General features: G+C 45.2%; 1 protein-coding gene across 1 annotated transcript in view; it reads left to right on the top strand.

Moving 5' to 3' along the window:
* Nucleotides 1-25,043, top strand: part of LOC126281758 (phorbol ester/diacylglycerol-binding protein unc-13-like) — a gene marked incomplete at its 3' end in the record, with an annotated part of 634,664 nt that overhangs the window by 188,826 nt on the left and 420,795 nt on the right. The window lies entirely within an intron of this gene.

Raw genomic sequence — 25,043 nt, forward strand, 5'->3', positions numbered from 1 at the left:
AACTCGGATGAAAGTATAGGTGTTTCATTTGAGGGTTATTACATTACTCTGTGTTGTGTGCTGTACATTTTGTTTATTGCATATTAAAGGCGTCTTCACTGTTGTGAAAGTATTTTTACAGAAACAAGGCTTATTGCGGTTAAAGACTTATTATCACGATGTAGGTTATTCGTCCACAGAACGGTAATTTTTGAAAAAAAAAAGATTGAAGTATTCTGTTATAATTAAAACAAATGTTTTCATATGGAACGCATTATTATTCATGTGTCTCGCTTTCTACAGGTGGATGACTATGCAACACCCACAGCTAAAGTGGCTTTGAAGGTTAAAATGACGAGAAATGTGATACTGCTAGTTGTCTGACCGACCTACTGTAACAAATGACGGAAACATTCACGAGTGGTCAAACACGGATGCCAATTAACCGAGATTGGACCACCTAAGTGATACGGGTCTCGTGAACAAACTGCGTTCGGTGGAAGAAGAGAGCGAAGACGATCCTTTCGAGAGATCCGCCATCAAACAAACGATCGCACTGTAATGCGTGATCTGTTATCAGAGTATGTTGGTCAAAATCCGTTTGATTACACCGATGTTCTGCCTATCCGGGAAATGAGAACCGTGGTCAAGAAAAGCAGTGACTGAAAAACAGAAACAGAGAAAAACGTACGAGTGTTTTCCGAAAGTTAACTGAAAGCAAGTTATACCAGTATAGTGTACAATAAGTGTAATTTTGTAAATACATCCTTAGTTTTGGACGAGTGACGCCTAAATGGTTCAAATGACACTAAGCACTATGGGACTTAACATCTGAGGTCATCAGTCCCCTAGACCTAGAACTACTTAAACCTAACTAACCTAAGGATATCACACACATCCATGCCCAAGGCAAGTTTCGAACCTGCGACCGTAGCAGCAGCACGGTTATGGACTGAAACGCCTAGAACCGCTCTGTCACAGCGGCCGGCGACGCATAAATATGGCAGTGTTATTTCAAATGTAATATGCAACATGTTCCGTAAACACATCAAAACAGCAGTTTCCTTTAAAACACCCGTATTTCCGATTGCATCTGTTTTCCGATTATCTGGGCAGTCTCGTGTCCGCACAGACGTGGATAATTGGCAGATTCCTCTACAGTTAACTGTTCAACTATTTACATTATCCAACACTTTCTTCGATTATATCACACAGCCACATTTGACATCAGATGATGTCTTCCGCTCTACTCTCGTTATCTGTTTGCTCGGTGCTTTGAGAACGCAAGCACCTTTACTTCTTCTTGGTTTGGCCACAGAAGCATTTTCCACAAAATGGCTTCACATACCAGTGTCTCATAAATGTAAGTAATGCATTTGTCTTTGTAACAGCGTTCTTCACAGTAGCACTGCGGGAAGGAGGAATTGTAGAAAACAGTTTAAAAAGTGACGTGATACTAGTGTTCTGCAAAAGAACGTTTTGAAGAAAATTAGTGGCATGAGCACATGTGTTTGCCTCAGCACCCGACCTTCCAGGAGTTGGTCACTTGAGTTTCCTGCGCTGCAGAATGGGTCGCTTTTTAAGTTGAAACGGGCAGTCTGTTTTCATATCGGACACGATTGTAGATGAGAGAAAAGAACGTGCCTTTTATTTCCCCGCATTCAAATGCGGAGAAATATCTTTACAAAAGACGCAGAACTGTTTACTAGTGTGCGTATTCGCTCGCTCATATGAGGAAGAGAGAGAGAGAGAGAGAGAGAGATAGAGAGAGAGAGAGAAAGAGAGAAGGGAGGAGGTTATGGAGAGTGGAGATATTCTCGGAACTGAGTCAGAAGGTTTCGTCCCTGTATCGTCAGCAGTATTTGTGAATTTCCGAGCGCCAGCGTACTCGAATTGGAAAGGAATTCGTCGCAGTGCTCTCTGCTCAGTTACTGGATGAGAAGGACTGAGTCGCGGCATTAGCACTGACTAGGCTATGTGCGGAGCGAGCGCTTTTGTGATACTGATTCGTTTCTCATAAATCAGATTTTTTATGGTTTTTCTCAGTAATTTTGCGGGGATGTTAAAACTGAATATCGCTTTGAGCAGAATATGTATTCAACGACAGAGAGAACTTCGCTTCCTATCCAGTGTAAGTACAAGCTATATTTAAAAGTCAGTGTCTTTGTCAGATAATAGCTCATTAAAATTAGAAACTGACTGAGTATACGTGAAATCGCGTACCTGGGTGTCTACCAAATCATACTTTCGAAAATGAAATATTGTGATTAACTGTTTACTCAGTCATCAATCCAAATATCGAAGCAATAGAATATCTATGTGTAATGGATGAGTCACAGGATATATATATGCTCGTACATCTTTTTAAGTAACGGTCAGTTTCTTTGCACAATTATAACATCCGTGTGCCTTAATTTTCTAGTGATAATGTAGCTGGTACCATTCTGTCCATCTGCTTAATCTTCATAGTGTACTAATGTTTCATAGACTTCATTCATTTTGACTCATTCCTGGGAATATTCCTGCTCTTCACTGTTTTTCTCTCTCAGTTTTTTTCACTTAAATTCCAATATTTTCCATTAACATTGCAATTAAAGTATTTAACAGTGTATTCAGCATTGCTTTTACTCCTGTTTACACTTGAATCCTGTTTAGTTTCCTACTGTACAACTTCGTTAACGCTACACGCTTGGCGTTGTTTTTGTGGAAGTGCATTTGGATAGCCCCACATTTAGGAGCTAATTTGTGTTGATTACTTCAGTTGTTACTAACGTTTTAGTTCCAAAAGAAATACCTTTCTTGGACCACAACTAGACTAACAACAGCTATCCTTCAAAGACTTACTCTGATACAATTAATGTCTTATCGTCAAACATTAAAATTGTTGTTGTTGTGGTCTTCAGTCCTGAAACTGGTTTGATGCAGCTCTCCATGCTACTCTATCCTGTGCCAGCTTCTTCATCTCCCAGTACCTACTGCAACCTACATCCTTCTGAATCTGCTTAGTGTAGTCATCTCTTGGTCTCCCTCTACGATTTTTACCCTCCCCGCTGCCCTCCAATACTAAGTTGGTGATCCCTTTATGCCTCAGAACATGTCCTACCAACCGATCGCTTCTTCTGGTCAAGTTGTGCCACAAACTTCTCTTCTCCCCAATCCCATTCAATACTTCCCCATTAGTTATGTGATCTACCCATCTAATCTTCAGCACTCGTCTGTAGCACCACATTTGGAAAGCTTATATTCTCTTCTTCTTCAAACTATTTATCGTCCATTTTCCACTTCCATACATGGCTACACTCCATACAAATACTTTCAGAAATGACTTCCTGACACTTAAATCTATACTCGATGTTAACAAACTTCTCTTCTTCAGAAACGCTTTCCTTGTCATTGCCAGTCTACATTTTATATCCTCTCTACTTCGACCATCATCAGTTATTTTGCTCCCCAAATAGCAAAACACCTTTACTACTTTAAGTGTCTCATTTCCTAATCTAATTCCCTCAGCATCACCCGACTTAATTCGACTACATTCCATTATCCTCGTTTTGCTTTTGTTGATGGTCATCTTATATCCTCCTTTCAAGACACTATCCATTCCGTTCAACTGCTCTTCCAAGTCCTTTGCTGTCTCTGACAGAATTACGATGTCATCGGCGAACCTCAAAGTTTTTATTTCTTCTCCATGGACTCTAATACCTACTCCGAATTTTTCTTTTGTTTCCTTCACTGCTTGCTCAATATACAGATTGAATAACATCGGGGATAGACTACAGCCCTGTCTCACTCCCTTCCCAACCACTGCTTCCCTTTCATGTCACTCGACTCTTATAACTGCCATTTGATTTCTGTACAAATTGTAAATAGCCTTTCGCTCGCTGTATTTTACGCCTGCCACCTTTAGAATTTGAAAGAGAGTATTCCAGTCAACATTGTCAAAAGCTTTCTCTAAGTCTACAAACGCTAGAAACGTAGGTTTGCCCTTCCTTAATCTAGCTTCTAAGATAAGTCGTAGAGTCAGTATTGCCTCACGTGTTCCAACATTTCTACGGAATCCAAACTGATCTTCCCCGAGGTCGGCTTCTACTAGTTTTTCCATTCGTCTGTAAAGAACTCGCGTTAGTATTTTGCAGCTGTGACTTATTAAACTGATAGTTCGGTAATTTTCACATCTGTCAACACCTGCTTTCTTTGGGATTGGAATTATTATATTCTTCTTGAAGTCTGAGGGTATTTCGCCTGTCTCATACATCTTGCTCACCAGATGGTAGAGTTTTGTCAGGACTGGCTCTCCCAAGGCCGTCAGTAGTTCCAATGGAATATTGTGTACTCCATGGGCCTTGTTTCGACTCAGGTCTTTAAGTGCTCTGTCAAACTCTTCACGCAGTATCGTATCTCCCATTTTATCTTCATATACTTCCTCTTCCATTTCCATAATATTGTCCTGAAGTACATCGCCCTTGTATAGACCCTCTATATACTCCTTCCACCTTTCTGCTTTCCCTTGTTTGCATAGAACTGGGTTTCCATCTGGGCTCTTGATGTTCATACAAGTGGTTCTCTTATCTGCAAAGGTCTCTTTGATTTTCCTGTAGGCAGTATCTATCTTACCCCTAGTGAGATAAGCCTCTACATCCTTACATTTGTCCTCTAGCCATCCCTGCTTAGCCATTTTGCACTCCCTGTCGATGTCATTTTTGAGACGTTTGTATTCCTTTTTGCCTGCTTAATTTACTGCATTTTTATATTTTCTCCTTTCATCAATTAAATTCAATATTTCTTCTGTTACCCAAGGATTTCTACTAGCCCTCGTCTTTTTACCTACTTGATCCTCTGCTGCCTTCACTACTTCATGCCTCAAAGCTACCCATTCTTCTTCTATTGTATTTCTGTCCCCCATTCCTGTCAATTGCTCCCTTATGCTCTCCTTGAAACTCCGTACAACCTCTGGTTCTTTTAGTTTATCCAGGTCCCATCTCTTTAAATTCCCACCTTTTTGCAGTTTCTTCAGTTTTAATCTACAGGTCATAACCAACAGATTGTGGACAGAGTCCACATCTGCCCTTGGAAATGTCTTACAATTTAAAACCTGGTTCCTAAATCTCTGTCGTACGATTATATAATCTATCTGAAACCTGACAGTATATCCAGGCTTCTTCCATGTATACAGCCTTCTTTTATGATTCTTGAATCAAGTGTTACCTATGATTAAGTTGTGCTCTGTGCAAAATTCTACTAGGCGGCTTCCTCTTTCATTTCTTTGCCCCATTCCATATTCATCTACTATGTTTCCTTCTCTCCCTTTTTCTACTACCGAATTCCAGTCACCCATGACTATTAAATTTTCGTCACCCTTCACTATCTGAATCATTTCTTTTATTTGATCATACATTTCTTCAATTTCTTCGTCATCTGGAGAGCTAGTTGGCATATAAACTTGTACTACTGTAGTAGGTGTGGGCTTCGTATCTATCTTGGCCACAATAATGCGTTGACTATGTTGTTTGTAGTAGCTTACCCGCATTCCTATTTTCTTATTCATTATTAAACCTACTCCTGCATTACCCCTATTTGATTTTGTGTTTATAACCCTGTAGTCACCTGACCAGTAGTCATATCCTCCTGCCACCGAATGTCAATAATTCCCACTATATCTAACTGTAACCTATCCATTTCTTTTTTTAAATTTTCTAACCTACCAGCCCGATTAAGCGATCTGACATTCCACGCTCCTATGCGTAGAATGCCAGTTTTCTTTCTCCTCATAACTACATCCTCTTGAGTAGTCCCCGCCCGGAGATCCGAATGGGGGACTATTTTACCTCCGGAATATTTTACCCAAGGGGATGCCATCATCATTTAATCATACAGTAAAGCTGCATGCCCTCGGGAAAAATTACGGCTGTAGTTTCCCCTTGCTTTCAGCCGTTCGCAGTACCAGCACAGCAAGGCCGTTTTGGTTATTGTTACAAGGCCAGATCAGTCAATCATCCAGACTGTTGCCCCTGCAACTACTGAAAAGGCTGCTGCCCCTCTTCAGGAACCACACGTTTGTCTGGCCTCTCAATAGATACCCCTCCGTTGTGGTTGCACCTACGGTACGGCTATCTGTATCGCTGAGGCACGCAAGCCTCCCCACCAACGGCAAGGTCCATGGTTCATGGGGGGACATTAAAATTAAAATCATAAAATCAACAATACTTTTATTGTGTTAATAAGTCTAGCAAAGTACGAGAGGACTTGAGATAGTAATGTATATATTATTATAGCAGGCCTAATAACTTACATCCAGTATTGCGCTACGCTTCAAAGTGACGCTGATACGTGAGACACTACTTAACAACTTGGTTAGCAAGTCTCTTTAAACAACAGTGCCAACGTTGTACCAATCTTTCAATTCGTCGCGGTAGAAATCCTCTCCTCGGGCAAGGCGCCGTTCAAGAACCACTGCGTGAAAGCCCCCAACATTGAAAAATCTGCTCTGCCACCCTATCCCCCCTTCCCCTTTCTCCTGCAGATGTTCTTCCAGGTCGGGTCGCTGAGAAGATGGAAACAGCATGGTTCAAGATCTGGACTTCCCGATCAGCATCACAAACGTCTGTGCAGCTTGGTCAAACTGTTGGCTCACTTTCGCTACTGCTGGTGTCATTACGTTTCATCACGTGTTCTTATTGTGATCTTCAGTCCGTAGATACAGTTGATGCCACTCTCCATGCTACTATATCCTGTGCAAACCACTTCATCTCCGAATAACTGCTGCAACCTACAACCTTCTGAAACTTTATACTCGTTTCATCTCTTGATCTTCCAATTCGAATTTTATTCCCCCAAACTTCTTTCCAATACCATATTGTTGATCCCTTGATTTGTTAGAATGTGTCATATCAACCGATCCCTTCTTATGGTTACGTTGTGCCAAAAATTTGTTTTCTTCTCAGTTCTATTCAGTATCTACACATTATTTACGCGATTTACACATCTCATCTATAGCATTTTCTGTAGCACCACATCTTAAAAGCTGCTATTCTTTTCTTGTCTAAACGGTTTTTCTTCCATTTTTGCACTGCCATACATGGCTACAGCCCAGAAAAATAATCTCACAGAAATCTTCTTACCATTTAAATCTACACTGGAGAGCCAAAGAAACTGCCACACCTGCCTAATATCCTGTCGGGCCCCTGCGTGCACGCAGCAGCGCCGCAACACGATGTGGCATGGACTCAACTAATATTTGAAGTAGAGCTGGAGGGAATTGACATCCTGCTGGTGTGTCTATAAAACCGCAAGAGTACGAGGGGGTGGTGATCTCTTCTGACCAGCACGTTGCAAGGCATTCCAGACATGTTCTATAATGTTCAAGTCTGGGGAGTTGGGCAGCCAGTGAAAGTGTATAAACTCAGAAGAGCGTTCCTGGAGCTACTGTCTAGCAATCCCGGGCGTGTGGCGTGTCGCATTGTCCTGCTACAATTGCCAAGTCTGTCGGAATGCACAAAGAACATGAATGGATGCAGGTGATCAGATAGGATGCCTACATAAGTGTCGTATCAGGACGTATCAGGGGTCTCATATCACTCCAAATGCACACGCCCCACACTATTACAGGGCCTCCACCAGCTTGAATAATACCCTACTGACATTGGATCATAGATTCATGAGGTTGTCTCCATATCCGTACACGTCCATTCGCTCGATACAAATTGAAACGAGACTCGTCCGACGAGGCAACACGTTTCGGGTCATCAACAGTCCAGTGTCGGTGTTGATGGACGCAAGCATGGCGTAAACCTTTGTGTCGTGCAGTCATCAATGGTACACAAGTGGGCCTTCGGCTTCGAAGGATTGCACTTCTGTCACGTTGAATGATCCTCGTCAGTCGTCGTTGGTCCCGTTTTTGCAGACCCTTTTTCCGTTCGCAGCGATGTCTGAGATTTGATGTTTTACCGGGTTCTTAATATTCACGGTACATTCGTGATATGGTCGTACATTAAAATCCACACTCCATCGTTACATCGGAGATACTGTGTCGCATTGCTCCTGCGCCGACTATAACACCACGGTCAAACTCATTTAAATCTTGACAACCTGCCATTGTAGCAGCAGTAACCGATCTAACAACTGCGCCAGACTTTTGTTGTCTTATATAGGCGTTGCCGACCGCATCACCGTATTCTGCTTGTTTACAAATGTTTCAAATGGTTTTAAGCACTATGAGACTTAACATATGAGGTCATGAGTCCCCATGACTTAGAACCACTTAAACCTAACTAACCTAAGGACATCACACACATCCATGCTCGAGGCAGGATTCGAACCTGCGTCCACAGCAGCAGCTCTGTTCCGGACTGAAGCGCTTAAAACCTCTCGGTCACAGCTGCCGGCCTGTTTACATATCTCTATATTTGAATACGCATGCCTATACCACTTCCTTTGGCGCTTCAGTGTGTATTCAGTGTTAACAAATTTCTCTTCTTCAGAAATGGTTTTCTTGCTATTGTCAGTCTAAATTTTATATTCTCTCTACGTCGGCTATCATCCATTATACTCATCTACTACATTAAGTGTCCTGTTTTCTGAGCTAATTCTCGCAGCATCACCGCATTTAATTACTGTAAGTCCCATAATTGTTGTTTTGCTTTTGTTGCTGTTCATCTTATATCCTCCTTTGAAGATACTATCCATTTCGTTCAACTGCACTTCCAAGTCTTATGCTGCCTCCGACAGAATTTTAATGTCGTCGGCACACCTCGACATTTTTATTTGTATTTTCTTCCTGAACTTAAATTCCTACTCTGAATCTCTCTTTGGTTTTCCTTCACTGCTTGCTCTGCATACAGATGAAATAAAACTGGGAATAGGCTACAACCGTGTTTCACTTGTTCCAAATACCGCTTGAATTTCACGATAAATTTGAACGTTTCTTGTAATAGTTAAACTCGTGTTCGTAAGTGTCAAGCTGGTATCTGAGGAATGCGTATAAAAATTAACCCTCTGACTTTCTGGTAAAACAGCTTCAAAATTAAGAAGACAGCACTTTACAGAAATCTTCTACTGGTATTACGTCTCCGGCCGTGCAGGGTGGCCGACCGGTTCTAGGCGCTGCAGTCTGGAACCGCGTGACCGCTACGGTCGCATGTTCGAATCCTGTCTTGGGCATGGATGTGTGTGGTGTCCTTAGTTTAGTTAGGTTAAAGTGGTTCTGAGTTCTAGGGGACTGATGACCTCAGAAGTTAAGTCCCATCGTGCTCAAAGCTATTTGAATCATTTTTATTACGTCTCCGAATTGACGTGATGTTATTTTGACAAATACTCCGACGAGCAATGCACCTTACAATAGGCACGACCTTCGCTGATAATTAAATTTATTGGTATACCTGTGAGTACGGAACGCTCCTCTGCTCCGCAACTTATTGTTATTAGGACAACAATACTACTTTTCATAGAGTTCTCGCACCAAGACAACTCAGTAAAATATTACTTATAACTTTCCTCCGTCGATTGCCTTCCTTGACACTTGTTTCAACTGTAATACAAAACAATATATTGCTTTATAAAATTTCTACAGAACAATTAAACTGTAAGCAGTATTCTAACAATTAGAAACTACACAGTTACAAACATAAAAAACCCGGGTTACCTTAAAAATTGGCGTTTGTCATTCTTCCATTAATAGACTCTCCTTCCCTGAATACATTTCTTCAAAACATATTATTACAAAATACTTTTTTAATAATCCCTCCAAGCACGGCAGGACAGCTCCCATCATTTTTAAACCAAATACACTCAAACGCAATCTTACAAAGAATATGGTTAAATCGATAGTACAGAAGTTGAATACATTTATGAAATTCGCAACTTGGTTCACATTTATGGCCAGGAATTCCTGATATTCCTCAGGGCGAATGTGACAGCCCCCTTCCAAATCTGTGGGCAATTTAGACATTTGCCCAAAAGAATCGTACTGTTCGGTTTACCAGGACTTTCGGGATGCTTCCAGTTACCCCGCTATTTCAGGCGCACAGTTTGTGGTGCATCAGTTATCAAAACGGGAGCCGCTGTAATATAAAAACAAGAAAGAAATGAGAAGATAAGTAAAAGAAAAAAGAAGAAATCAGATTATGTACTCTCTTCTCACAATGAAGGATGACATGTGTAACTTACTTGGTGAGGCATCTACCCATAAACCTAGAAAATTCTACCCTGAGTTAAAATAAGTGGTGAGTGATTGAGTGTGTGTCACTAGCAGATGATGAGCTGGCTGTGGGCGACACGTTTCCATGCGCCACGTGGGAGCGTGGCGGCCATGGCGGCGTTGCCTGGGCCCTCGGTGTGACGGCCCTCAGTCGCACGCACAGACGCGCTCATAAACCAAGACACGGCGGCGTGCCTGGCGTCAGTGCAGCCGCGACACGTCCCGTACCGAGAGTGTCTCGCTTGTCACATTCTACAAAATGTGCTGTGGAAGTGTTCTTTCATCTGACTGGCAGCCCCGATTCTTCATCTTTCCAACGTAACTAGCTGTCAGCAACTATCGTTACTGTTGTGTAAGGTCCTCTTTTTGAGAATCATTGACACATAAACACTCTAAGCACGCATAATTCTGAGTAACGTATATACTTTTAGTATTGGTGTCACATTTGTGTGATCCAAAGTTGAAAAACACAATGCAAAGCTTTCGTGTGGACATCGTCCACTGTGTTCCTTTGAAGCGGTATTACTACATTTTAACTTTTTTCTTGCTAATACCAGTGAACGTCTGTGTCCTATTGAGTGAACGTTTCTTCAGGTGGCATTGACAGCCGCCTCAATTGTCGATTACAATGATACACAGATGAAACCTTGCGGTTCGCCAGGATGTACAGTGCCTGCGAAAAATGTGTGACTGGGGCTGGTTTATATGGCGACTTCTGGAGTCCCTTTTGCTCCATGCGATTTGGTAGTCCTCTTGACATAAAGCTTACAGCTTTGAGAGACTACTGTACAGTTTCCAAAATTTCTTGCACCGCATTCTCATTGTGGCGATAGAGAGTGGGGTCAGTCTCACCCTAAGTTGGTAGACTGACGCTCTGCTCACTTTGTTCCAGAAGCTTCTGCTGTTACCTTATCCAGAAATTATCTGGATATAAAAACAGCACCAGTAATTTGAGCACTTTCTAATTTACTAAATGTGTCAGCCATGTTGTAAGTGTACTCGTGGAGTTCCAGGAAAGAATATGTTGGTTTAGTTGGGTTTATAGTCGGCTCTTAGTTAAGTAGAGCTGTGATCTCCCCATCCTGTCCTTAATTTTTATTATGTATGGCCACCATCACTGTGATCAAACAAGAAGTAAAGTTGTAATTAGCTTGGAGATGGAGAAGAGCCTGATGCTTTCGACAATGGCCAGGATACACAGCTGGAATGGTTTTAATCCATGCCAGTGGATACAGGTCCCCGTTTCAACGGGTTCTCTAAATTTAATGATTAATACGCAGTTCAAGAGAATAAGTACTGTCGTCTAACGTCAAAGTACGAGTAGATGAACCTTTTTTCTAAGGGCTGCATTCATACCAACAGTGGGATTAGAACTCCAAAGTCCGTGGTCGTGCATATACAGGCTGTATCAGACATTGTGGTCAGTGGTTCACACATGACCGAAGTAGCTAAAAAGCTTCAATAAACATGGCTCCGCAGATCAGTCCGTGCCGAGGTGTCGCACTAGTTCGAGTTGGGAACAAACTGCAAACGCCCCTGCATCTCGCATTGTTTACGTTGCTATCTCGAGGTCTGGGCTCCACTATCTGTTTGCCTACCCATGCGCAACTACTCCCCCTCCCCCGCCGTGCACTGTGCCGTACCGGCCTCACAGCCTGTTGATAACGTGTAGCCACCGTGGACAGAGTTGTACCAATGAAGAGTACGCTGGCATGCACTTCGTCTATGGCAAACCAAATGCCAGTGCAGTGTTCATGAGTGAGGCTGGATTTACTTGGGATGGCATTTTTACGTAACACGTCTGTCACATTTGGGTCGATGACAATCCTAATGGAACATATGTATCACGATATCAGCAACGTTATTTGTTGGACGACTGGGCAGCACCGCTCGGAGACCGCATAATTGGATGAGACTCCCCAGCACAGAGTCTGACCGTGCAGCAGTACATGTGGTTCCTAGGGGACTGTACTTCCAGATGTACAGGATGATGTCCCACTGAAGCAACGCGTGAACACTTGGTTCATGCATGACGGTGCTCCGGCACATTTTCCTTCACCCGTGCGCCTGCTTCTAACTCGGACGTACGGTCAACATTGGGTAGGTAGAGGAGGGACTGTGCCGTGTCCTCCAAGGGCTTCCGATTCAAATCCCACGATTTCTGTGAGTGAGGTGATGTCAAAAGCCCGGTCTACACTACCGATGTCCACTCTCTTGAGGTACTACGCTTGTCGATTGAAGCAACCTTCCAGCATTTACAGAATTCCCCAGGTCTGTCTGAGAGGTTCGAAACTCATTTCAGAGACAAGTTCAATGTTTCAAAGACCTACTTCAACGTTTAGAGATGCCATGTGTTCCTAGAAATTAATAAACCGCAACAGAACATGTGTTGTATCTCGAGAACGGTTGATTTGTGGACCCGTGTTTATTGGAGATTTTTAACTACTTTAGGCCTATACCTTCCATGTGTGAATTATTGACCATTCCTACTTGAACACCCTGAATTCTGCACGGTCATCTCGTTTACAGAAATGTCATTCTTCAAATAAAATGCGGAAAGTACCTCTGTGCTCTAGTAACAGCAACTGAACAAGTTAATAAACGCTGTACAGCTTAATTCTTTTAGAATAATGTGATTTGTGAAGAGCTCTAGCGCGAAAGGCGTAAAAGCGAACTCGACTTTGATTTAATGTGACAGCGCGTGATGAAACAGTAAATGCTGCTAAGCAGGCTCCACCTCTTGCAGCGAGTCCGACTTTCATCGACTGACTGCGCGCAACAGGTGGTCAGGTGGAGCACGTGGCCTTCTGCGATTGGCTGCTGCCGGCCCGTCTGCGTATTCAGACGCCGAAAGAGCGCGACTACCAGGTCCTAACGGTTTTAAACTACTTCATAAAGCGTTAGCGGTCTTATACTTCGTAGAATGTTTCTTGGGTCATTATGCCACCAGTAAAATGAAACAAAGTGATACACATTTCAACGTTTCGTACTAGTACAATATAATGGTGCACGAAACGTCTGATGAGGCAACTGAAAACTGGAAACTGACCTATTATCCAATAAGCACGAAGCAGATCTAACACTGGCTTTGTAAGCATTGTTCACTGTCTTCCTGAACTCTTTCAGTTGCGCAACCTCACAAATATTGTAACGATGAATAGAACCTTGATTGTATGTGTTACGGTACTAGGAGACAGAGATACCGTAATTCTGTATTACATTGCTTCTTTATTTCATTTCAGTATTGATCAGGGACTAGCTTAAATGGTGCCGTACAGGGAAGCGTCATGTACACTACTGGCCATTGAAATTGCTGCACCGAGAAGAAATGCAGATGATAAACGCGTATTCATCGGACAAATATATTATACCAGAACTGACATGTGATTACATTTTCAAGCAATTTGAGTGCATAGATTCTCAGAAATCTGCACCCAGAACAACCACCGTAATAGCGGCCTTGATACGCCTGGGCATTGAGTAAAACAGAGCTTGGATGGCGTGTACAGGTACAGCTGCTCATGCACCTTCAACACGATACCACAGTTCATCAAGAGTAGTGACTGGCGTATTGTGATGACCCCAGTTGCTCGGCTAAAATTGACCAGACGTTTTAAATTGGCGAGAGATCTGGAGAATGTGCTGGCCAGGGCAGCAGTCGAACATTTTCTGTATCCAGAAAGGCCCATACAGAACCTGCAACATGCGGTCGTGCATTATGCTGCTGAAATGTAGAGCTTCGCAAGGATCGAATGAAGGGTAGAGCCACGGATCGTAACACATCTGAAATGTAACGTCCATTGTTCAAAGTGCTGTCAATGGGAACAAGAGGCGACCGAGACGCGTAACCAATGCCATCCCATACCATCACGCCGCGTGATACGCCAGTATGGCGATGACGAGTACACGCTTCCAACGTGCGTTCACCGCGATGTCGCCAAACACGGATGCGACCATCATGATGGTGTAAACACAACCTGGGTTCATCCGAAAAAATGACGTTTAGCCATTCGTGCACTCAGGTTCGTCGCAGGCGCTCCTGTCTGTGATGCAGCGTCAAGTGTAACCGCAGCCAAGGTATCCGAGCTGATAGTCCATGCTGCTGCAGACGTCGTCGAACTGTTCGTGCACATGGTTGTTGTCTTGCAAACGTCCCCATCTGTTAACCCAGGGATCGAGACGTGGCTGCACGATCCGTTACAGCCATACGGATAAGATGCCTGTCATCTCGACTGCTAGTGATACGAGGCCATTGGGATCCAGCACGGCGTTCCGTATTAACCTCCTGAACCCACCGATTCCATATTCTGCTAACAGTCATTAGATCTCGACCAACGCGAGCAGCTATGTCGCGATACGATAAGCCGCCATCGCGATAGGCTACAATTCGACCGTTATCAAAGTCGGAAACATGATGCTGTGCATTTCTCCTCCCTACATGAGGCACCACAACAACGTTTCACCAGGCAACGCCGGTCAACTGCTGTTTGTGTATGAGAAATAGGTTGGAAACTTTCCTCATGTCAGCACGTTGTAGGTGTCGCCACCGGCGCCAACCTTGTGTGGATGCCCTGAAAATGCATATCACAGCATCTTCCTCCTTTCGCTTAAATTTCGCTTCTGTAGCACGTCATCTTCGTGGTGTAGCAATTTTAATGTCCAGTAGTGTATCTTGGCCCTGCCACTGTCACAAGAAAAGGTATTTCGGCCGAAGGTGCTTAATTTTTTATTTATTATAGAAAATGTGTTGTGTGTTGTATTTTGTATTTTACTCCGTATACTTTCAACGATCGTAGATACTATTTCCGATGAATCCGATATCTACATAGAATTGTTTATTCTATATTCGTATGGGTTCAGGTAATTACTATTAACACTTCGACAACGATTTAGTAATCTCTCAACCTATTACTGGAATTTGAGCGCGGTATGTAGAAATGCTTATTACCGTATTACTTCCAGTTTATCTTGGTGTCATTAAGTTTACCGTGCTTACGGCCGATGTTAATTCAATCCAAATAATGTTCCATCAGCTATAACAAATCGAATACATTTGTAAAATTTATTGTCTCTTTTAATACAGACCAAACGTTAACAGATATAGTTGTAATGGTAGGATAAACAGCATTACTGGAATATCGCTATTATTACTGCTAATGCCACTGCAGCTCAGGAGTCATCGAAATGTGCTGCGGTTAGTCACGTTATGGTTGCAGTTCTTGTAAAAGTGAGAAGAATGTCCACAAAATTCGCTCTGTGTTTTCTGAGAACAGGATGTCCTCCGATCCCTAGCAGACCGCATGGAGAGCCCCTGAGAAGTTTTTGAAGAATGGAACTGGGAATGGTTCGATACTGTTCATTTCTGCGTGATGAGTATTTCACATTATGAGCGTACAGTCTGGAGTGACAATCGTCTGACTTAGTAATGTTAAGATTCCAAATAACAACGAATTGAAGCTGCAAGGTACGACTGCAGCCTTCCTGTGTTCTGTGGCGGCTCCAATGCAGAGAATCATTTATAACAGTGCACCCTTCAAGTGTACCCGACAGGAAAAGATTAGAGCGTCCCTTTGTGCCATGTGTCTGCTCTAGTGCGGTACAAGTATTTGTCTTCACTATACAGTAAATTGTGGCTCCGCTATATTTTGCTTCACGATATGACTCCATTACTGAAATATCCTGTTAAAAGCTCTCCTCTCGTTTATCTCTGGCATAATCACGAGTGGAATGAAAGAGATCCGTCTGTCATTGCCGAAAGTGCATAGATAATGACACGTCACATTTTAAATGTTTGTACGAATGCATCAGGTCTTCCACAGTACAATGGTGCAAGTCAGGGATTCGCAGTACGTGCACTGACGGAATTGTTGAAATCTCCAGTTTTGTGTCTAGCTCTGGATACTTTCTGATTCACACACAAAGTTGGACAACTCTGTTCAACAGTGTCTGCCACAATCTGCGGGATGTAAGCCCTTCTTCACATTGCAGTTTTATCTGGAGTGTGAGCTGTTTTCTGCGCAGTTATACTGACTTTCTAAATAATATCTCAGAACATTCCAATATTCGATACTCAAAATTTCCTTAAAAAAGAAAAAAAAGCCTACCACGAATTGTTCAAAGCATATCACAGTTATGTACTTGGAGTGAGTGACTATAAAGATTATAACTGTGTTAAGTTGAACGTGTAAACCTAACCAGATAATTATGCATTACAAATGTTTGTTAATACTCCAATCGTTACTGACTTCATTATTTTCACACACACACACACACATTCCACTTGCTGAAAAGATTAATTATCTAATATGGTAGAGCTCGATTTGCATTAAGCCCGTGATTTGTTCGAATTAAAGATAAAATGTTGAATTAATTAGTAAGTTACAATCTTCTTGTAACTCATACCCTAAAATAATCTTGAAACAAGGTATAATTACTTTTGGTTTGTCTCCACTGAACGTTATTTCTCCAATTAACGCTCAGGTAAATCTAATTACATGCAATGACGTAAGACTCAAAAGGAATACCTGTTCATGTAATTACGTTAAGTCAATATTTTCTTTAATATATGTTTGGAATTCACCTTTCTGTGTTTGCGATATTTAAATAACATTGGTAAGACAACTGACGGTCTTTTATTACTCAAAATTGTTGTGTTACTGACATTGAAATCGCACTGGTAAATCCATTGGCGGTCTTTCATTACTCGAAATTTCTGACGATACTAGAGACAAGTATAAAGGGCAGTCAAACGATAACCGAACATCCACTACAACGGGACCATGGAATGACTCCATTGAAAGTAATCACGACATGGGTTAAGACATTCACCCCACTGGGAGAGGAAATGATCTTTTCCTGTTTTGTAGAACACCGTCGGATCCACAACTGAACCCCCTCTTTCACTTACTCGTCCGACCGAAGCCGATGACTACCGATGCCTTTCTGCAGGTCGCAAAAGACGTGAAAGAAGATACGCACATGCGGCCTGTACGGAGGATGCTGCTGTTTCCCTACAAAATCGCCGAGGCGCAGCCTTCGTCCGGTCGCCACTGCGGGGGTCGGCGTTGTCGTGCGTTCCGGCAGCCCGAGAGCAAACGGCGAAGGCGGCCGAGGAGACGTCCCCAATCTCCCCACCAACGACACGCGTCTTCCAGCAAGCTGATGGTGTCCTTCTTCCTCGGCTGCAGTGGCCATGTGTTCGTCGAGTCAGGTCGCAGCTCTATGAAGACACTTTGCGGAAACTGCGTCGCGCCATGGAGTCAAACTGCCCACAATGCTGTCGGGCGGAATTATCCTGTTGCGAACTGCGCCCGGCACCCCACATTGCCAATCGAACGAAGGCTCCACTTCAGCGAGTTGGTTGGGAAACTCTGCAACATTCTCCATACAGCCAGGATCTTCAACATGTGATTTTTCACATCTTTGGTGACCTGACGAAATTCGTGTGTGGACCAGGAAGTGCAAGAGTGAGCGCAGTGGTGGATTCGTCAACGGGCGACCGAGCTCTACGAAATAGGAATTGATCGTCTCGTCTGCCAGTGGAATAAATGTCTTAATGCATGTGGTGGTTATGTTTGAATGCAACCATTCCATGGTCCCGTTGTGGCGGGTAGTCTGTTTTCATTTGACTGCCCCTCATAACTACCAAGAGCTGCTTCAGAGATGTTATGGAAGTTTGCAAATCTGTCACGTCGTGGTGAAGTGGCATAAATGCATTAACTCACTCTCTTTTAAAAATCAAGTTAGTCACAAAAATGTGTTCTATCAGTATTCCAAAAGACTTTCAGGGTTAAACCATTACACCTTAATAAATTTTATGTTGCTCTTTTATGAATGAATAGTGTAATTTGACGTGCAGTTCTCGCTTCCTAGTAAAGCAATATCAATAATTTTGACATCGCTTGGTTCTGTATCAATTCGTTAACAGGAGATGTCTCTAAAATAAATGATCACTGGAACCTCTCCTTCCTGAATTATAGCTTCAAGTACTAAAATTAGGATTATGTACAATTACTGTAATAACTTCAATTAGGTGCCGTTTCTCTACACTATCAGTAATTTTCTTTTGAAATACACTCCTGGAAATTGAAATAAGAACACCGTGAAATCATTGTCCCAGGAAGGGGAAACTTTATTGACACATTCCTGGGGTCAGATACATCACATGACCACACTGACAGAACCACAGGCACATAGACACAGGCAACAGAGCATGCACAATGTCGGCACTAGTACAGTGTATATCCACCTTTCGCAGCAATGCAGGCTGCTATTCTCCCATGGAGACGATTGTAGAGATGCTGTATGTAGTCCTGTGGAACGGCTTGCCATGCCATTTCCACCTGGCGCCTCAGTTGGACCAGCGTTCGTGCTGGACGTGCAGACCGCGTGAGACGACGCTTCATCCAGTCCCAAACATGCTCAGTGGGGGACAGATCCGGAGATCTTGCTGGCCAGGGTAGTTGACTTACACCTTCTAGAGCACGTTGGGTGGCACGGGACACATGCGGACGTGCATTGTCCTGTTGGAACAGCAAGTTCCCTTGCCGGACTAGCAATGGTAGAACGATGGGTTCCATGACGGTTTGGATGTACCGTGCACTATTCAGTGTCCCCTCGACGATCACCAGAGGTGTACGGCCAGTGTAGGAGATCGCTCCCCACACCATGATGCCGGGTGTTGGCCGTGTGTGCCTCGGTCGTATGCAGTCCTGATTGTGGCGCTCACCTGCACAGGCGCCAAACACGCATACGACCATCATTGGCACCAAGACAGAAGCGACTCATCGCTGAAGACGACACGTCTCCATTCGTCCCTCCATTCACGCCTGTCGCGACACCACTGGAGGTGGGCTGCACGATGTTGGGGCGTGAGCGGAAGACGGCCTAACGGTGTGTGGGACCGTAGCCCAGCTTCATGGAGACGGTTGCGAATGGTCCTCGGCGATACCCCAGGAGCAACAGTGTCCCTAATTTGCTGGGAAGTGGCGGTGCGGTCCCCTACGGCACTGCGTAGGATCCTAGGGTCTTGGCGTGCATCCGTGCGTCGCTGCGGTCCGGTCCCAGTTCGACGGGCACGTGCACCTTCCGCCGACCACTGGCGACAACATCGATTTACTGTGGAGACCTCACGCCCCACGTGTTGAGCAATTCGGCGGTACGTCCACCCGGCCTCCCGCATGCCCACTATACGCCCTCGCTCAAAGTCCGTCAACTGCACATACGGTTCACGTCCACGCTGTCGCGGCATGCTACCAGTGTTAAAGACTGCGATGGAGCTCCGTATGGCACGGCAAACTGGCTGACATTGACGGCGGCGGTGCACAAATGCTGCGCATCTAGCGCCATTCGACGGCCAACACCGCGGTTCCTGGTGTGTCCGCTGTGCCGTGCGTGTGATCATTGCGTGTACAGCCCTCTCGCAGTGTCCGGAGCAAGTATGGTGGGTCTGACACAAAAAAAATGGCTCTGAGCACTATGGGACTCAACTGCCGTGGTTATTAGTCCCCTAGAACTTAGAACTACTTAAACCTAACTAACCTAAGGACATCACACACATCCATGCCCGAGGCAGGATTCGAACCTGCGACCGTAGCAGTCGCACGGTTCCGGACCGCGCGCCTAGAACCGCGAGACCACCGCGGCCGGCACCGGTGGGTCTGACACACTGGTGTCAATGTGTTCTTTTTTCCATTTCCAGGAGTGTAGAAGTAAGTACAAAATGGGAACCAAAATTTTCCTTTGGCTACCAGTTTTCTCTCCTTACTGTCCGCTTTAGTCCGTTACTGTATTCGTTTCTGTTTATCTTTTATTTCTAGACACAAACTTCAGAAACAGTACGTTTATGAGACTGTTAAAATCTTATTATCCCCAAACCTGGCCAACACAAATATAAATATATGGCGCCACCGCTACTTTTATCCTGAAGTTGACTACAACACCACAAATTATTTCTCTCTTCAGGCGTTGGCTGCTAGCTCCCTTAAAAGCCCACTGTTACTTCTGAACAAAGGCACTCGTTAGAAAGTTGAAAAAACGTCCAAACAAATTTGTTATGTTTCGATTAACGACCAATAATCAAAAATTATCTCCAGAAAGACTTGCGTCACAGGACTCGTACAAAATAGATTGAAATTCACCTAAACCACCGCTCAAAATTTCGCAAGATACGGAAAGGACACTGCATAAACACCACAAATGCTACTCTGACCTCTGCTCTTATCCAATGAACCTATTCAAACCAGTCATCCCGCGGAAGTAGCTTCGGTACCCTCCTTGCAGATCTCCCCTGCTACACAGTTGGTATTCAGTATCAGTCTGTACACCGATACCATAAAATTTAACGGTAAGTTAAACATTGCCCCTTCCACTCTCAAATGTCATATTGTGAATAAAATTATGGACTTATATTAATACAATTCTAATTTTGAATAAAATTAATCCAAGCTCAGTGTTGTCTTCCCCCCGGTCCTTTTGTGGGTATGTGTGTGTCGCACACAGGGCCCCGAGCTATTGCAGTCTCCTTTCCTCTCCGGGCTACATTACCAGCCCTGTTCCTCTCTCTCCCTATCCTTGCAGCTTTGTCCCTACCCCCTCTTTTCCCTCTTAGAGGACTTCTTTATGTCGACCTGGCTATCTTCCTGGCTTTGTTTTCGTCTGTGCTATTGTTTAGTTTGCTGTTTCCATCTCCTTTTCGACGTTTTTGGTCCCCTTGGAGTTTGACCTCCATTTCCAAAAATTTTCTGTTCACTGTGAGCCATTTGGGGATGAACTCCCTACCTAGCTTCCATGGTGCAGTGTCCTCTCCCCCTCCCCTCCCCTTTTCGTTTGCACCCTTGCCCCCCTCCTGCTGGGTCACCAGCACGGTCGCCAGTCCGCGTGCTGGGCTGTTAAGTATCCACTTGGCTCAGCCCCCTGAAGCCACAGAGATCACACTGTTAGTACCTGAGCTCTTAAAGCCTGGTGTATGCCCAGGAGTCGATTCTCGTTACTGTGGCGCACCAGGACTCCCGGCAATGGCAATGGCCACCGTGCCAGACGGCCCTTGCTGCGGCTGGGTGGCACCCATGGGGCAAGCCCCTGATCGGAGTGCGTGATACTAAGGCGGATCCCTTGCGCATCAAGAGGCAATAGCTTCACCATTCTGGCCATTCTGCGGCCGTCTCTAAGAGTGGTAGCAGACGTTCTTCTGAGCCTTCGGCCTTCCCCTGCCTGGCCACCCCGTTGGAGAAGGGTCAAGCTCGCCGGCTTGGGTTGAAACTTTTCCCTCGGTACCTGGTTTGTACCAGGACGGATGGCGGGAGTTTTGCCACAACCAAGCCTTTGTTTTTCGTGGAGACGATTGAAGATACGTATGGCGAAGTTGAATCGATGAGTAAAATGCGGTCCAGCGCTTTGCTCATAAAGACATCTTCTGCTGCTCAATCTGATGCCCTGCGTGATTGTGACCGTCTCCGTACGTCCCAGTATTCGTTACACCCACCAATCTTTGAACTCGCACAGGGCATTATATCGTCTTCTCCAAACTGACGAGGAGCTCCGTGCTGACCTCTAGCGGCGAGGTGTTCGCTTTATCCGCCGTGTGCAGCGAGTTCCTCCAAACAGTCGCACCGCTACTGGCGCCTTCATCCTGGCCTTACAGGTGATGTCCTCCCAGAGAAGGTCGAGGTAATGGTATTGGTGTGATGTAAAACCTTATATTCCACCACCGTTGAGATTCTTTAAATGCTTACTGTTTGGACACATGCACCACTCTGCAGTGACCGTGGGCACTCCCTCCATGAGGGGAGTGCCTGTGCTCCACCACCAATGTGTGTAAATAGTCATGAACAGCATACTCCACGCTCGCCTGCATGCCCAGGTTTTGTGAAAGAAAGATGGATTCAAGAGTACAAAACCTTAGATCGGCTCACCTACACTGAGGCTCATCAAAAGTATGACTCGCTCCATCCCGTGTCTATGACTTGTACTTTTGTTACGTCCATTCTCCCTCCTACCCCCTCCTCTTCCCAGCCCCACCCCATTCGCCCCATGCTTTGAGCGTCCTCCATTCTCTACCACTCCAACTCCCCTTCCCTGCCAGTACCCATACCAACCCCATTTGGTGCTGCTCCCCCTGCCCCGCTGGAGAAGTGCTTCCCTCATTCGGCGGCCGCCAGTACTGCAGCTACCTCCCAGGGCTCCTCGTCCCGTCACTATCCTGAAAGGCGATCTACTGCTCCACATCGGCAGCGCTATCTGCGGCTGGTGGGCGCCAGGATTGGCCCGTGTAATTCTGTGCCCGCCCTCGAAGAAGTCTGCCCTTCTCTTCCTTCCCAAGAGAAGAAGCAGAAACGCAAGAACAAGAGCAAGGTCCCTCTGGTACCCCCTGAGGTGCAGCCTTCCCCTCCTCCAGTCAATGAACTATCCAACTGAAAGAGTGGCTTCCCTTGCTTCAACACTGGAATAACAATGCTTTCTTATCACTGGTTACGAAAGACTCCCATCCATATGGGTGACAGATGGCGACTCGGCGGCGTGACCGACTCCAGTCCCTTCGCTTTCCCTTTCGAATTTGGTTCGAGAATCCTCCAGTGGAATTGTAATGGGTATTTGCGTCACTGTCCAGAGTTGCAACCCCTTCTTTCCTTCGACTCTGCCGCTTGTATTGCACACCAGGAGACCCACTTTGTCAATTCTTACTCACCTGTCCATCGTGGGTTCCACGCTTTCTGTTGTAACCGAATTGGCCCCTTGTGGGCTTCTAGTGGTATTTGCACCTTGGTCCGCACGGACATTGTTAGTAAATGGTTTCCCCTCCATACCACTCTGGCAGGCACTGCTGTCAGGGTCCATCTGGCCACTCCAATCATAATCTGTAATCTCTACATCCCCCCTGACAGGCCACCCACATCCCATGCTCTCACGAGCCTTCTTCAACAACTTTCTTCTTCCTTCCTGCTATTAGGGGACTTAAACGCCCACAACGCTCTTTGGGGTAGTCATATGACTACTGCCCTGGGCAGGATAGTTGAAGCTGTTCTGGAAGGGCTTGACCTCTGTTTACTAAACACAGGCGCTCCCACACACTTTAGTGTGGTGCACATCACTTTATCTACCATTGACCTCTCCATCTGCAGTCCCGGCCTTCTTTCCTCCATTCAGCGGGGAGTGGCAGTGACAGTGACCATTACCAAATTGTTTTGACCTTCCTTCAGTGTCTCTCGCTCCGTCACCCTTCCAGGTGGGCCATATCGAAGTTTGACTGGGGTACCTCTGCTCCCATCCCAACTGTATTGCCACATGAAAGTGTTGATGAACTATTCAGACTTTGAATGCCGCCATTCTTTCAGCAGCTGTTTCAGCAATCCCTTCTTCCTCAGGTTCCTCGCGCCAGAAGATGGTCCCTTGGTGGACCAGAAATTGCTGCAGCCCATAAAAGACCGCAGCAGCACCCTTCTACTGCTCTCCTTCTGGTCTTTAAACGACTCCGCGCCCGGGCCCACTACCTAATCAAATTTCAGAAACAGATTTGCTGGGAACAATATGTAGCTGCCATAGGACCACACACCCCCTCTTCATAGGTCTGAGTGAAACTCAGGCTAATTTTTGGCCACCGTCCTCCCACTGGGGTTGCTGGAATTTCTGTGCATGGTGTTGTACTTACCAATCCAGTCTTCGTAGCAGAAAATTCGCTCAACACTTTGCTCAAGTTTCGGCATCGGCTAAGTACCTGCCCATGTTCGTTCTCCTGAAAGAGCGCTCAGAAGGGCTGCCTTTGCCTTTTGTTCCTCGCTGCTCGGAACCATATAATGCTCCATTCAGTGAGTGGGAATTTGCCAGCCCCTCGCCCTTTGTCCTCACAAGCCTCCTGGACCAGATTGGATATGTAACCGAATTCTCCAACACTTATCGGTGGCTGGCCACCATCGTATACTGACCCTCTTCAACCTTCTGTGGAGCGAGGGAGTCTTTAGTACCCAGTGGCAGGAAATCATTGTTATTCCTATGCTGAAGCAAGGGAAGCCACCTCTACAGTTGGATAATTACAGTCCAATTAGCCTTAGTAACACCCTCTGCAAGCTCCTTGAATGCATGGTGAGTCGGCAGCTATTTTTGATCCCTGAGTCCTGCGACCTTTTGTCATCGACTCAAAGTGGTTTTCGTTGTGGCCGCTGTAAGGTGAATAACTTGGTCCACCTGGAGTCTGCTATCCGGTCGGATTTTGTCCATTGGCAACACCTCCTTGCAGTCTTCTTTGACCTGCATGAAGCCTATGACACCACCTGGCGCCACCACATCCTAACTGCCCTTCACAAATAGGGCCATCGTGGCGCTCTGCCCGTTTTTATTCGTCACTTTCTTCTCTCTTTTTGGGTCCAAGTTGCCTGCTCCTACAGCACGCCCCATCGGCAAGAAAATGGGGTTCCACAGGGTTCCGTGATGAGCGTCCCTCTCTTTCTCAAAGCCATTAATGGTCTGGTGACAGCTGTTGGACCGACTGTTTCCCCCTTTTTGTATGCTGACGATTGTTGTACCTGCCTGGCTTCCTCCATAATGGGCGCTGCAGAACGCCGTCCAGGGGGCAATCTGCTGGGCGCACTCATTCCCGCTCTCCAATGACTTTCAGTTTTTGGCGGCCAAGACAAGTGTCATGCATTTCTGACGTCGCCATAGAGTCCATCCCTATCTGAAACTGTGCCTCGATGGCCAGCCCCTCGAGGTAGTGGACACCCATCGCTTCTTGGGTCTGGTCTTCGATGCCCAGTTGACATGGCTGCCTCATCTTCGCCAGGTCCCATCTCAATGTTCTTAGATGTCTGTGCAATACCACCTGGGGTGCAGACCGCTCTGTTCTCTTACGATGGTATTAAGCATTTGTCCAGTCTCGTTT

This window comes from Schistocerca gregaria, chromosome 7 (genome assembly GCF_023897955.1).
Source record: "Schistocerca gregaria isolate iqSchGreg1 chromosome 7, iqSchGreg1.2, whole genome shotgun sequence".
Classification (NCBI taxonomy): domain Eukaryota; kingdom Metazoa; phylum Arthropoda; class Insecta; order Orthoptera; family Acrididae; genus Schistocerca; species Schistocerca gregaria.